Below are 14,629 nucleotides of genomic sequence, written 5' to 3' on the forward strand. Positions count from 1 at the left end.
AATGCGTATTTAGGAAAGCAAAGTTGCCGGTAGTTGATAGGCGCGGAAGGGAAGAGTGAAGGTGCGCATGCGCATTCGAGACGACTTTGTGACGGCTTTAACGGGAGGAGGGGAGAGGCGCGCATGCGTATTTCAAACGGAATGACGGGGAGGGGAGGTGCGTAGCGTACGTGTAATTAAGATTGCAAAATGGCGAGGGGGGAGGTAAGTTGTCTTTTTGCTTGGCCATCTTGGGCTAGGAGGGCCTGCAGAGGAGCAGATCGACCTTTCTAGTTGGGTGAGGGGGTTTAGCCTGAGTTGGAGTTGTCTTAGGCTGTGGCCAGATGCACCAGATAATAACCCAGAATCTTAAACCCTCTCTGGTCTATAGATAATGTGGGTTTAAAAATGCGGAGGCGATAATGACTTTACAAAAGGTTACGGCAGCAGGCTGTGTGTAGGAAATGCGTAAAACGGGAGCACTTGGAGACAAGGCCACATTTGGGCAGTATGCCTCTGGAGGGCTCTCTGTCGGACTTGCAGATCGTGGGCCGGTGTCCTTGGGTCTGGACACATTCTCTCATTCCATCAGAGTAGCAGAACCCAGCGGTTGCAATATTGTGAGAACCTACTGATGGTCAGAAGCCCTTGGTTTTCTCCCCTTGAGGTTGTAGAGGTGAGGATTTGGCTGTTTCCAAGTGCTTGTTCCACTTTGCTTTAAACCTAGGATTTAGGCAAATGATAATGGTGGTATGAAGGTGACCTCGGTTCACACCCTTTCTTCTAAATTATTTTTTTCTGTAGAACTTTGAGCACGGTTTCGTCTAGGGGGACTATTTTTTTTTTAGGCAGCAGCACTGTCATGGCTCTTAGAGGGCTGTCAGTAAGGATCTACTGTTAATTGCTAAAACTAGTAATTTAGCAGTTAGATATATAGAAGAAAGGGCACAGGATTCAAAATTGAGACAGGTCTTTTCAGTAATCCTAGCTGTGATCTCATACGGTCATTTTCCTTCTTTGGGCCTGTTTCCCTATCTATAATAATAATTATGCTTAAACGTCTTTGGAGCTTAAACTGTGTGCCAAGTACTGGGTCTACATGCTTTTACACATGCCTTAACTAATTTAGTACTCTGGACAGTCTTATGAAATAGCAGTACCGTTATTCATCTTTTACAAATGAGAAATTTGAGGGACACAGGTAAAGTAAATCCAAGGCTTTATATCCGTGTGAATGACTGAGACTGGATTTTTATCCAGGTACTGTGGCTTCGGAATCCTGTGCTCTTAAACATTATATTTATCCACCAAAATCATGGGGCAAATTTAAAGGACCCTTCTTTTATGGTTTCAAATTTTATTTGTAACTTATCTATGATGTATAAGAAAGGAGACCTGTTTCCTGAGTTTTATTCAGTGCATTGTACAGGGTTACATATGTTGAAGACAAAAAGTAAAGAATTGGTTTGGAGCCTAGTGGGGTGGCCATCCTTACCTACCCTTGTCTTCTGTGCTTTTTGTTCTGCAGAGGGTTTAAAATGGCCGACTGCGGCAGGCTGGACACACCCTTCTTGTTTTGCCTGATTTGAGATCTGGTCTGACGCTTTGAGACAACCAGTCATTTACCGCAGTAGAGATTTTTTCCTTACCCATTATTAATATTTTGGTGTTAATACCACGGTTAAATAGTAAAGGAGAGGGTACTGCTTTTCTTTCTTATAATAAAAGAGAATACATGGATTTCTTTTATTATTTGGTTGGGATAGCTTCATTGAAGCGGAATTACTGTCAAAGGGTATGAACATTTTTAACACTTAATATGTATTGCCAAGTTTCTTCCTGAAAAGGTTGTACCAATTTTTACCCACACAAGCATTGAGTAGTATTTATTAAAAACATTATTTTAATGGATTAAAAAAACAGTATTTTGCATTTCTTTGGTTGTAAGTTTGGATTCTGTTTTCCTCTATATGTTTCTTAGCAGTTTTATTTTCTTCCATGTGATGTTAGTTCATGTCTTATACTGATTTATCTGTTGGAGTTTTTAGTTTAGCGTTTACTATTGTTATCTATTTGAATGTGTTTTGTAAATAAAGGCTCTTACTCAGATTTCTGTAATGTTAGAAATATGTACTACAGGTTATTGTTTGCCTTTTAATTTTTGTTTCTAAATTTTTGGTTAGTAGAAATTTAAAATTGTGGTCAAATCACTCTATCTTCTGTTTTGTGATTTTTCTTCCATTAAGTTTGAGTAGTTCCCTCAATGTAGAAATTTGGTAAATACCCATTGTAGCTTCATCTGAAGATAACCATCAAGTATGAGGGGAAAAGATCCATAATTTCACCACCCAGAGATAACCAGTGTTAATAAATGTGTTCACTTTTTTTCATTCTTTCTGAATTTTTCTACGGTGATCACATATTTGTACTATTTTATATGGTGTTTCGTGTTTATAATGTGCATTTTTCCATGTTAAACATTTCTGTGATTGTCATTGAATGGTTTCATGATATTTTGTTGTATGGAAGTAGCTTAAGATTTTCAGTATTTTAAATTATGTAATTAATGTCTTTTCATTTAGTTTTTATTGTTTATCTATTTTGAGTTATTTCTTTATAGAACAGAGTTCAGAATTAGCATTATTCATCAAATAGTTTGAACATTGTAAAGACCTGCCAAATAGCATTCCAAACGTTGTCAATTTTTGTACCCAGTCATTTAGGTACATAAATTTTTTTTTACTTACTTTATATGTAAAAGAATGGTATCTTTGATTTATGGTACATTTCTCTGATTATTGCCGAGGCTGGACTCTTAAATGTTAATTGATAGCTCCTATTTCCTTTTATGAACTATTCGACTTGGGTCTGAATGTTATCTATTTGTAAGAGCTCTATATTATGTGTTCTGTGTGAGAATCTATTACCCCTTGTCATTTGTTGCAAATGACAAACCTCATTTGTTGCAGATACACTCCTGGTATATGTTTGTTGCCATTGAGTATGAAGAAATGTTTGTGATTCCAAAGAAAACTGCTGCATGGAATACATGTCAAATTCTTGGTAGCCATTTTGAAATAACATTTATTTGTTCTTTAAATAGATAACCATTTCTTTTCATCTAAAAGGAAAGCACTGTTTGCTGTACAGCAGTGATGCTCCCTTGTTATGGGTGTGGGGAGAAGACATGGCAACATTTTGTCCTTAATAAGACATGGCAACCAAGTAGACAAGACACAAAACAGTAGTCCCCCTCCCCCCATCCATTCGGGGACTGGTGTTCTTTTGAGTATTTATGAGTGATCTGGGGGAGGATATGGACATAGTGGAATGTTCACAGTTTTAGATAACACGGAATTCTTTGGAGATGTAAAATGGTAATAGGAACAAACCACAACACCTGAGAAGACATTGTGCTTGTGGGCTGACAATTGGCAGAATGGAACAGGGTAGATAAGAGCAGTGTAATGACTTTAGGGGAAAATAGTATGTTAAGCATACAAAATAGTGGCTTCAGAGACATTGGGTCCCAAGACAGGGATCTCAGTGTAAGCAGAAACAATTTATTGATGTCATCAGCACAATTTGCGGTTGCAGAGACAGAAGACCCATTAAAAACTTAGGCCTAAAAAAAAAAAAAAAAACTTAGGCCTGGGCCTTCCCTGGTGGCGCAGTGGTTGAGACTCTGCCTGCCGATGCAGGGGGCACAGGTTCGTGCCCGTCCAGGAAGATCCCACATGCCGCGGAGCGGCTGGGCCCGTGAGCCATGGCCACAGAGCCTGCACATCCGGAGCCTGTGCTCCACAACGGGAGAGGCCACAACAGTGAGAGGCCCGCGTACAGCAAAAAACAAACAAACAAACAAAAAAAACTTAGGCCTTATTAAGAAACAGTATGTGACACACAAAAATTCCATCCTATCTTTGTATAAAATGATCTGAACCAAATGACCAGTTAACACTAGTAATCTCTCCTCAAGGAGTCTCTTACTACCTCTCACTGAATTTTGAGAAGGTGGTGGGAAGAGTGTGTTATCTCTCTGTTTCATTTTTCTTATTTATAATATGGAGGTGATTTAGATTATATATTCTCAAAGGTTTTTTGGGGGGATAAGGTATCTTATTTTGGTTTCCTGAAACTGAGTCTGTTATTTGTGGTTCAAAGAATCTGTTTAATTATATTTATTAGTTAAGCCTTTCTAAATTATTATTCCCACTCCATGAGCTATATACTATCTCTTTTATATTTAGTAACATTCTAATTTTATTTTGTCAGTGAAAGGGGGATTATTGGATTTAGAGGTGTCAAGTGAGCTGTTACTTGCTTTTTGTTATCCAGTTATGCTGGGTTAATTCATTTAGTTGTAAGCTCCCATGTTTCAGCATTTTGCTAGTTGCAGATGTTAAACTAGGCTTATGAGTGTGGTGGGGAGGTTGACAGATGTATAATAAGCAAAATGAAACAAAACAAAATGAAACAAAGCAACAACAACAGAGCTTGTGTTGTAGAGGAAGTGATTGGGAAGGTCCTTTACTGGAGGTCTGTGCCTATCTTAAGGATGGGAGTCCCATTTTACGTCATGCCAGTGTCTAGTTCCCAAATCCATTTATGATCAGGAGTTAGGGAGAGCCTGGATATTAGAAATAGCCTGAAAGCATTTAACCTTTGGTTTCTACAATTTGTTCCTCCCCTCTCTTGATGTTACAGCCAGCAGCAGCCTGGAGCAGCACCCCCTGGAAAGAAATTTTACATCGGCCATTATAATACAACCTGATAAGTGTTACAGCACTTATCAGGTTGTATTGTAATTGTCTGTGTATATGCCTGTCTCCCTTCCTATGTTATCAGTTAGACTGTGAGCTCCTTGAGGGCAGGGACAGTGTCTTCATCTCCAGAGCCCAGCCTGGCACATTAGTAGGCCTCAGTAAATGTTTATTGGATGAATAAATGAATGACTCATCAACAAACATTTATTGTGTGCCTGCTAACGTGATCTCCACAGGCTCTGGACTGTCAACTGTTTTCTTCAAAATGCGTGTGGTCAGAAACTTGCTGTTTCTTTCTAGTTATGTATATATCTTCTCAAGAGTTTCTCATGAGATAATGCTATTTTTGTGTTTGCGTTTCAGTCCTTGGTATTTACAGATGTTGCTACTATTGCTACTGCTGACAGTCTCTTCCTTGGTGGAACCTGGGTGAAAGCTGCCAGATCAGGAGCTTCATCCTCACTGTCTAGTGTTTGCTAAATGGTTTCTATTTGTAGACTCATCCACTTTTCACTCCTCCTCAGGTCATCCTCCAAATGGTATTCCCATGTGGGCTCCACATTCTAGATCCGGGGTGGGCAAATACAGCCCATGGGCTGCCTGGTTTTGCAAATAAAGTTCTGTTGGAAAACAGCCATGCTCATTTGTTGATGTGTTGTCTGTGGCCTCTTTGACCTACAACAGCAGAGTTGAGTAGCCACATCAGAGACATGGTGACCCACAAAGGCTGGCCCTAGAAAAAGATTGCCTACCCTTTTTGGAGTATCACTCAACAGTCATGGTTTCATTCCCCTCTCCATTCACCGGAGATAACTTTTAGCATCTCAGAAACTCATTTATTTACTTCATTCATTATTACTTATGACGAGTCTTTTTCCTGTTTTACAGATGGGCCAGCCAGGACACACTTCAAACTAGGAGACTGATTATAAGGCCTCCCCCAGGGTCCTGCAGTCAGTCAGTTATACGGTGTCCTTCAGCATCAAGTTTCGAGCTTCAACCCTAGAAATTAAAATTCCTTTTGTTATATCCTAACTTGAAGCATATGGACATTTCATGCTTTGGTACCTTATGCCTTGCCCCCCTCCTTCCTACACAGCTCTTTGCAATGAAAATATGGGAAATAAGGAATTAATATGAGATAAAGCAGAAAAGTAGGCTGAGGCAAATGTTTAGAGGGTCTGAATGCTAATTTTTAAACTGAGAAGTGGGATTTCTGAGACATTCACTTATTCAGACTTATACAGGTAGTGAGCCTGCGCTTCCAAGAGCTTAGGGCCCTTCCCTCAACCCTCTCTAACCCACCACACATTGTCTTGGTAACCTGTCTGTGAGTATATTGTCGTTCATTTCACTTCAATAAAAAGTTGGAGAGCTCCAAGTCTGATGCAAGAAATGTAGATCTAAAAAAGCAAAAGGGAGAGAATATCAGATAGTCTCATTCTAGGAGTAAAATGGAGGGAAAGGCCTTACAGTGTTATTTTCAAGCCGCTTGCTGGATTTTCCCCAGGATTTTATTATGAAAATTTTCATACAGAAAAATTGAAAGAATTGTACAGTGAAAACCCATATACTCACCCCCTAGATGGTACAATTAACATTTTGCTGTATCTGCTTTATTGCATATTCGTCCATCTTTGTTGGGTGGGTTTTTAAAGTACTTGTGTTGTCATTCATTTTGATTTCATCTGTATCTGACCCATTATGGTACAGAAAAATAATCTCTTTTGATTCTTATCTGTATTTTCCAAGATGGTATGGAAACTGCAGCCTAACTACGTACAAGCAGATCTTCCTGGGAATGAGAGTCCTAGGGAGAGAAGACATTTTGTTTCTGAAAGAAAATGGCTGCAGCTCACTGTTGTTTACTGGAAATAATAGGCGAAGGAAAAATGGAAGTCCAGATCCAGTGTCAGTAAATCCTTCCAATAATATACTGCCCTGCACCTCATTCACTTCACTGGCTTTGGGGGGTGGGGGGCAGCTGGTTTTCTGAGCTGCTTCTGCTTTTTCTTTCCTTTAAGAATTGATGAAGGAGAAACAACAAAGTGATATCGAAGTGCCACTGATGTGATAGTCAGCATTAACACAACTCCTTGGAATTTTAGTAAATGGATTTTTAATTTGGACTACTGTCTAATATTCTTTTGGACCTTTTCTGTTAGCAATAGCCACAGAGTCAAAGGAAGCACCATGAACTGAAATCTTATTTATCTTTATCATGAATATGATAATGGTACATGTTACCTGTTTGTGTCTATCTCCCTTCATTTAAGTTCAAGGGCAGAGGCCATATCTTACTCATCTTTGTAATTCTCCTAGTAAAAAATGTCTGTATTCATAAAAAATGCAATATTACATTTAACACCTATCACATGGGCAAAGATTAAAAAATGTTATACTAGTGTTGGTGGGATATGTCCAATTTTAGTGTAATCCTTTGTAGGAGCAATTTGGCAATATATATTAGTGGGCAGAACAAATATTGCGTGCCCTTTGACCCAGCAATTTCATTTCTAGGGATATACCCCTAAAATATTCTAAATAAATTCTAAATATTTTTTTAAATGTTCTAAGGATATTTTAAAAAGTTTAGGTATGGGAATGTTCACAATGTTCATAGCAATAAAAAAAAAATAGAAAAACTTACTTATCCCTAAATAGGAATTTGAATAAATAAATTTTGGTGTATTCATGTAATAATACAACTTAGGCATTAAAAATGAAAATAGTCTTGTAGATTACGGCTTGGAAAGATGTACCCAGTATATTAATTGAAAAGGCTATGGTTTCATCTAATTTTTGTTAAATAAAAATTCATGTTTGTACACGTACATAAAAGTAATTGGAAGCATATACCCCAAGTGTTAAACTTTCTGGGATTTTGTGATTTTTACTTTCTATGTATTCTTAATGTATTTCTGGAATTTTTTTTCACAGCGTGTGTTTATGACTTTGAAAGTTAAGACAAACATTGAAACGGTTTCCATTTTGAAATATGCTGACCTGAACAGAAGTGGAATAAATGGGTTGATTGAGGGGGCTGGAAACTGGAGCAGTTTAGTTTGGAAAAGAGCTGGGCCGGGTGGGAGTAGGGCATGGTGGAAATAAGATCTCTGTCTTTAGAGAAAGGCACTAGCTTAACTACTAACTGTTCTTGGCTCCTTAGTGCAGGCATTTCACGCATCAGGCTTTACACTTACTGTTTATTTCCCAATTAGACCCTGTACACATTCCTTTCCTACCCATGTCCCTCTGGGCTTTCATAAGCTAAATAATTGCTGGTGGCAGCAGCTGCTTATGGGTGTGCAGATCTTGCTCTAGTAATGGCTGCTTTACTTTATCCAATAAAGAGAAGGCTCAAACCCATGCAAATTCCCCACCTATGGTGGGAGAGCTTTCTCCTGGGTCTCATGATCACTAGTAGATTATAAGACACTATTATATTTCACTGTGGGTGAAACAGTTAAAAATGAGCCCTGAGAAACTGCTCCTTGGGTTTTCCTGGGGTTTGAGGGTTGCCTGCATCTCACTGCAATAACAGGAAACCTAGTTGCACTAGTTGGTGCTGCCAGCATCTAATGATAATAATTAATAGCCTGGGCTTTGGGCCATCACTGAATTGCTAGATTTCTGGGTTGCTTTTCATGCTAAACAGCTAGGGACTGGGAAACTTAGAGGCAGAAGGCTGCTTCCTTAGGGAAGAAAGGACCCTTTGGGGGTCTTTGGCTTGTCCTGTGTGGGTCTTAGGTCTCAGAGCCCCATTCCTCATGGTTGAGTTTTGGAGGTAGGGGACTAGCCACGGGCCTACCTAGCTCCTTGTGATCCTTTTGGTAACCCACACAGCTGATAAGGGACAAGATATGTTCTATTACTTTTCAGGTATGGGAAAAGTGAGTCCTGGTGGGAGTTGAGATTGTAAATGACAGGCCTTGGTCCAGAGCCCAGGGTTTTGTTACCTTTCCTCATCAGTGTGAACTAAATGCCATATGATGAGTAGATGGAGATTTAGTTCACTTTTAGGGGGGCCTTTTAGTCAGGAGTATGGAATAAAGGGTCATAATTGCCAGGCATAGAAGGGCCCCTAAGATACCAAGTTTACCTCCATTCAAAGATAGGATATTGATTGAGGTCTAAAGAGGGTAGGTAGCTAGGAGGATCAGCATTAGTTCAGATCTGAGTTCTAACACTTTGGTATAGTTACTTGGTGCCTCTGTACCCAAGTTAGCTCATTTAAAATGGAGGCAAGAATCCTTATTAAATAATAATTGTTTGCGTTACAACAGTCTTTGCCAGATAAAGATAATTGTGATGCTAATAATAGTGCTTAGCAAGAGTGTAATCTGAGGTCCATGGTGTGGACTGGATGACTTGACTATGGTAAAGTAAAATTAAAGCTAGATCTCATACCTTGACTGTTCTTACATTTGTTTCTTCTTCCTTCTCCCTATCCTACAGGTGACACCAAACTCGATCAGAAACCATGCCACTGGTGAAGAGGTATATTGAGCCCTGCCTGGCCCAGTGAGGTTACTAGAGAATTGGAAGAGACTCAAATCAGCATCCTGCACATGGTTATCAAACCATTGTGAAGTCTTAGTAAGTGGTCAGTGGCTCTGGTGGGCTTGCCCAGTTAGTGGGAAGGGCCAGGAAAGGTAGTCTTACTAGGCCTTTCCCATTATGATATGAAAAAAGGTCTTAAAATATTCAGAGTACACTAGAGAGTACTGAGCCTAACCTCTTCTTTTCCCATTCTCCCATTTCTGCAGATGATATCTTGCCCAAGATCATAGCTAGTTGGTATAGAAAATGGATTTGAATCCAAGCCCAATACTGTGTCTTCCACCCAGTGCTTCCTCTAGATTCCATCTAAGTCCAAGGAGGCCATGTGAGACAGAAACATTTTTATTCCATACTGTGAAAGATTTTTATAATAGCCTCTGAGATTGTGCTCCTCTGATGAAGGAAATGTCCATGGTGTGATTTTTTTTATTATACATAAAATCACCTGAGATGCTTGTTAAAAATGCAGATTCCTGGGCAGCCTGAAACCTTGTCATTGGGTCAAGAGCAACACTAAGACCTACCTGTCACTTATCCTGAGGCTTCCTGCCCAGTGGGTTCACCAGCAAGCCAGAATGAAGCATCATTGCCCTGGATGTCCTTGTGAAGCCGTTAGGAAGTCTTGGTAAGTTGGTGGTGGTTTCGGTGGGGTTCCCCAGTTGGTGGTAGAGAAGAGATGGTTGTGACGTGGCACTTCCCCCCTTCCTTCAACAGACAGTTATTAGGTGCTTACTAAGTGCCAGAGACTGTTCTAGATATTAACAAAGTCCTGCCATCATGGACTTTCATTCCTATGAGACTAGACAAAAGAATAAATAACCAATAAATAAGTAAATATATATCATAAATGTTATATCAGAAGTTTCTCCATTTTGGTGTGAAAATGGCATTAAAAAATGGTTGGGTTGGACTAAGCAATACTGTGTGTTTTTCTTCCCCCTTCCCATTCTCCCTTTTCATACTTCCACTGTCTATCAGTGCAGTGGAGGCTGACAAGCTGAGTATGGGAGGGTCATAGATAATGAAAGCAATCTTTTTCCTTTTTGTAACCCCTCACTAGGCTGAATTTGGAAGGATATCTTTGAAAAGTGTTTTAGAGAGTCTACCAGATTTTCCATGTGAGTGCATGTGCAGCAGAAGAGGGGGTCTTCTCAGTGATTAAGGTAACACAGTGATTAAGGTAAGTAGGGGGGGGGAGGAAAGACTGACATTGCCTTGACTCCTGTCAGGGAGGCTCTTAGAAATGTCATTTCCAGGGGCCAGTACTTTTAAAGCCTGCAGTTTATTCTGTGATATATCCTTCTCAAAACAATTGGGGTGGATTATATGCTTACCCAGTCTGAGAACACCCCTGCAGAGGGTCATGAGAACTGAAATGGTTCCCAAGTAAACTCGGTGGCATAAGCTGCATGTCATAAATAATGTCAACATGACACTGATTACACTCCCCTTAGGGGAGAGTCTAATCTTTCAAACCAGACTTGTTGAGAGTTTTTCTTTATCAGACTATGGAGCTACATACATCTTGTCAAAAGCCAGCTCATTAGCAGAAGCTTGTTGTTTCAGCAGCCGCCAAGTATATGGCACTTTGGATTAGTAATTTCAGAGGCAGCAGCGTCTTCTTGTGCACTCCATTTAAACCAATTGGACCAGCATTCAATTTTGGCTCCTCAGGGATCAGCCCCCTAATAGGCTTTAAGGAATAATGAAATGGTTCATAATTAAACTGGACAGCATCTGTAAAATGGCCATTCTTGGGAGATCTCTGCAGAAGCCACCCCTATCTTAAGCTAGTAGCTCCTCCATCCAGAGTTAATACCCGAGGGCCATATCATTCCTTGTTATCTGCAATTTTTTATGGAAGCAATAAAAGTCACCTTTTCTCATAAGGATGGTCTTGAGATGGTGCCTTCATAACATAATGTTCTTGGTATAGTTTCTGGTGTGTTTGGATAATTCCTGCTGGCAGAATTAGGTAGATTAGCCTGCACTGGGAACCTGAATGATAGAAACATGGTCTTTTCCCTACAGAGAAGTCTGGAATAGTCGTTGATACAAAGAGAGTCCCTGCATTCTGTAACCTTCACCAGAACTTATTTTAAAATGACATTGTTCATGTATAAGGATATGAATGTTAGCATGCAGTTAAAAAAGTCTTCTGTCACTTTCTCTATCTGGGCCAAAGTGGGATGTATAAATTTGGCTTTTGCTGTCTGAATGCCATTTCTTGCCCTAGGACTTCCCTAGCCTTGTTACCCATCCTCCTTTCCTTTTGTGACAGCAGGTCTGTTGTTTTTTCTTTTTCTTTTCTCTTTAGGCTAGTCATCTAGCACCCACATACAACATTTGAAAATTTCCTTTCTAAAGTCATATAATATTAATAATAGTGCTTATTAGTTATAAGTGGCTTTTATGTTCTAGGTGAGTGCTTTACACCTATTTGCTATCTCATTTTAAATTAACATTACTTCTGGGAAGTAGGATTTGTTCCTCCTTTACAGATAATAAAACTGAGGATCAGAGAAGTGTTGTCACCCATGTAACACAGGGAGCCAGTGGTGGAGCTGTGTGAGTCACACTCCAAATATCTCAGCTACCTTACTTGAAGCACTAGAATGTTTTGAGCACGTTCTTAGTTGCTGGGACTTCCTGACTCCTTGTGGGCTCTTCATCACTGTCGTCTTCTGGGATATAGGGGCACATGTGAGTGGTTCATTCTTGAAGGGAGATACAGATGCACAAGAGAGATGGTGCAAGGGTTGTGTAGGCCCCTCTAACTTTTAGAGATGACCACTTTGGATGGATTAGCATTTATTTCTTTCCCACACCACCATTCACTATTTCTCATTGTCTTCTCACCTTTTATTATTACCCCCACCCTCCAGCATGATGTTTATGTTGTATAGTTTCTATGAGGTTATACTTCCTTTTACACAAACAAAAAGGAATCACAAAAGTCAGAGTTACAACTGAAAATCCCATCACTTGCAGAATGTTAACTCAGGTGTAGGTGTATCAGGGGTTGGAGCAGCCTGCTGTGTAGATCAGCATGTCTAAGCGCGAATTCCACATAAACATTGCCTTCCCTTAGCAGACAATGCTGATAAAATTATTTTCTGTTCATATCAAGTGGAAAACAACAAGAATACCTAACAATTAATACTTTCATAAATTTTATTGCTGGTAAGGTGACAGTGTCCAGATTGTTAACATAAACTATAGGGCTTAGTAAGCTATGGCCCACATGCCAGCTGCCCGTTTTTGTAAATAAAGTTTTGTTGGAATACAGTCATGCTCATTCACTATTGTCCATGGCTGCTTTTCACACTACAGTAGAGTTGAGTAGTTGCAACGGAGACCATATGATCCACAGAGACTGAAGCATTACCATCTGGCCCTTCACAGAAAGTTTGCAAACTACTGGCATAGGTTAAATGTACTATGACTACAGATGTTCCCCTCCCAACCCATTTTCTTTTCTGTGGGGCTTAGATTTACAGCTGATCCTAGAAAGTATGGAATCTTATAGTAGTCAGTTTGCCTCTGAATTTCTTCTCACTCAAATTAAGCTCACCAAGAAAGCACATTCACAAATTTGCTATGTATACAGAAAGAACTATGTTTTATATGCCTCACTGTAGCTATTCGTTTATCCTATATGGTTCCCTTCTTTTTTCTTTTCAGGGATGACTTAAATTTTAGCCATTCTCAAGTATCAATGAAGTACTACTCATGTTTCCTAATTATGAGTTTATCCTAATTTTTCATACATCTTTCCCCTCCCTGTAGCATGAAAGCAGCCATAGACAGTATGGAAACAAGTGGGCAGGACTGTGATCCAATAAAACTTCATTTACAAAAACAGGTGACAGCCCGGATTCAGTCCATGGGCCATAGCATGCTATCTTTGTTCTATACTGTATATACACGAAGACTTTAAAATAAGACTTGAGGTGATACGTTAAAGCAAATATTCAGGGTGATCTTCATTCAAAATATTTGTAATACAATGACAGTAACACAGCTCTACTTGAATTAGCACTGGAAAGTGTCTCATGATCTGTGTATTATGTGCATGACTTAATAGTCACCTAGATATTGGCCTGAGTTCTTGGTAGAGTGATAGAATCCTCATGGGCCACGTTATTATCATCCCTTAGAGGATCTTCTTCCTTGCCACAGGTCTTTTCTTTGGATGGCTTAGAAGTGACTTTGTCTTTATGTCTGTTATTTGTTCTTATTCTTACCATATCAGCTCTAGTGTTTACCTTCTTCACCAGCATGTCTTCTACCCTATGTAGGTCCAAAAGTGAATCTGATACAGAGGTTACTTTGGATGTAATCAGTCTCCTAGCAGTCAACGTAGGGGGCTGTGGTTTTGGTAATTTGCTATATCAAACCCTAAATGGCTTTCAGGATTAGGAGGAATTAATCCTTCCATTGACGTCTAAAAATGTGATCTGAACAAAGTAACAGGGATCTCAGTCTAGTAAGTGTTGAACATGGAAGTAAATCTTTTTATTTGCCCTTTTTGTTGTATTTGTTATATTTAATAGCTTTCCTTATAATGAACCTACCTTGTATTTCCAGAAGAAAATTTCCTAGTTTTCAAGAGTATTGAATTAGGTCTGCTAAATTCGCTATTTTTAAATTTTATTTTCTATTTTATTTTTTTACTACCTTGTTTCTGTGTTCAAAAGTGAGTTTTTGGTTGGAGTGACAGTCTTTGTCAGTGTTGACGTTAGGGTCATTAATGAAACCTTGTTGCCTGAGCTTTTAAATTCAGCAGATCTCAAACTGTCCCATGCCATCTGAAACATGTTTAATAAAAAAAAATTTTAAGAATAAAAAATTAAACATCTGTTTTAATTGGCATTATAATATAAAAAATAATTTGTATCTGATATTTGGGCCCTCGTTCAATTGCTGCCCTTCTAAGTTTGTGTAAATAATGCTTAATGTGAACATCCCTGTAAATAAGTTTTTGCACATCTCCATGTTTGTTTCCTAAGGTTGGATTAAATGTACAATTCCATCTAGTGTATGAGAATGCCTGTTTTTTCATATCCTCAGTAATATACTATATTGTGGTTTTAAAAAATCTGCCAGTTGCAAAGGTGAAAAGTGGTCTCCCTTGATGTTTTAATTTATTTGATTCCTAATGAGATGGAACAGTTAAAAATCTTTCTTGGGTCTTATTTTTAAGTTTCTTTTTCACACTGATTTTTGATCTACCATGTATTTCACAGATGTTTCCCTCAATTTGACATAGAAGTTCATTTTTTTTTTTTTTTTTTTTTTGGTACCGCGGCCCCTCCCGC

At 39.1% G+C, this 14,629-nt stretch overlaps 1 long non-coding RNA gene across 1 annotated transcript in view; it reads left to right on the forward strand.

The window, feature by feature from the left end:
* LOC112414140 (uncharacterized) overlaps window positions 1-14,602 on the forward strand; it is a 16,150-nt gene extending 1,548 nt beyond the window's left edge. The window contains exons 2-4 of the long non-coding RNA XR_003006091.1: window positions 9,204-9,344; window positions 9,778-9,933; window positions 10,369-14,602. This is a non-coding gene — a long non-coding RNA (uncharacterized LOC112414140). The remainder of the gene's footprint in view (window positions 1-9,203; window positions 9,345-9,777; window positions 9,934-10,368) is intronic.
* The last annotated feature ends 27 nt before the right edge of the window (window positions 14,603-14,629 follow it).

Source organism: Neophocaena asiaeorientalis, unplaced genomic scaffold, assembly GCF_003031525.2.
Source record: "Neophocaena asiaeorientalis asiaeorientalis breed wild unplaced genomic scaffold, Neophocaena_asiaeorientalis_V1.1 scaffold47, whole genome shotgun sequence".
Classification (NCBI taxonomy): Eukaryota; Metazoa; Chordata; class Mammalia; order Artiodactyla; family Phocoenidae; genus Neophocaena; species Neophocaena asiaeorientalis.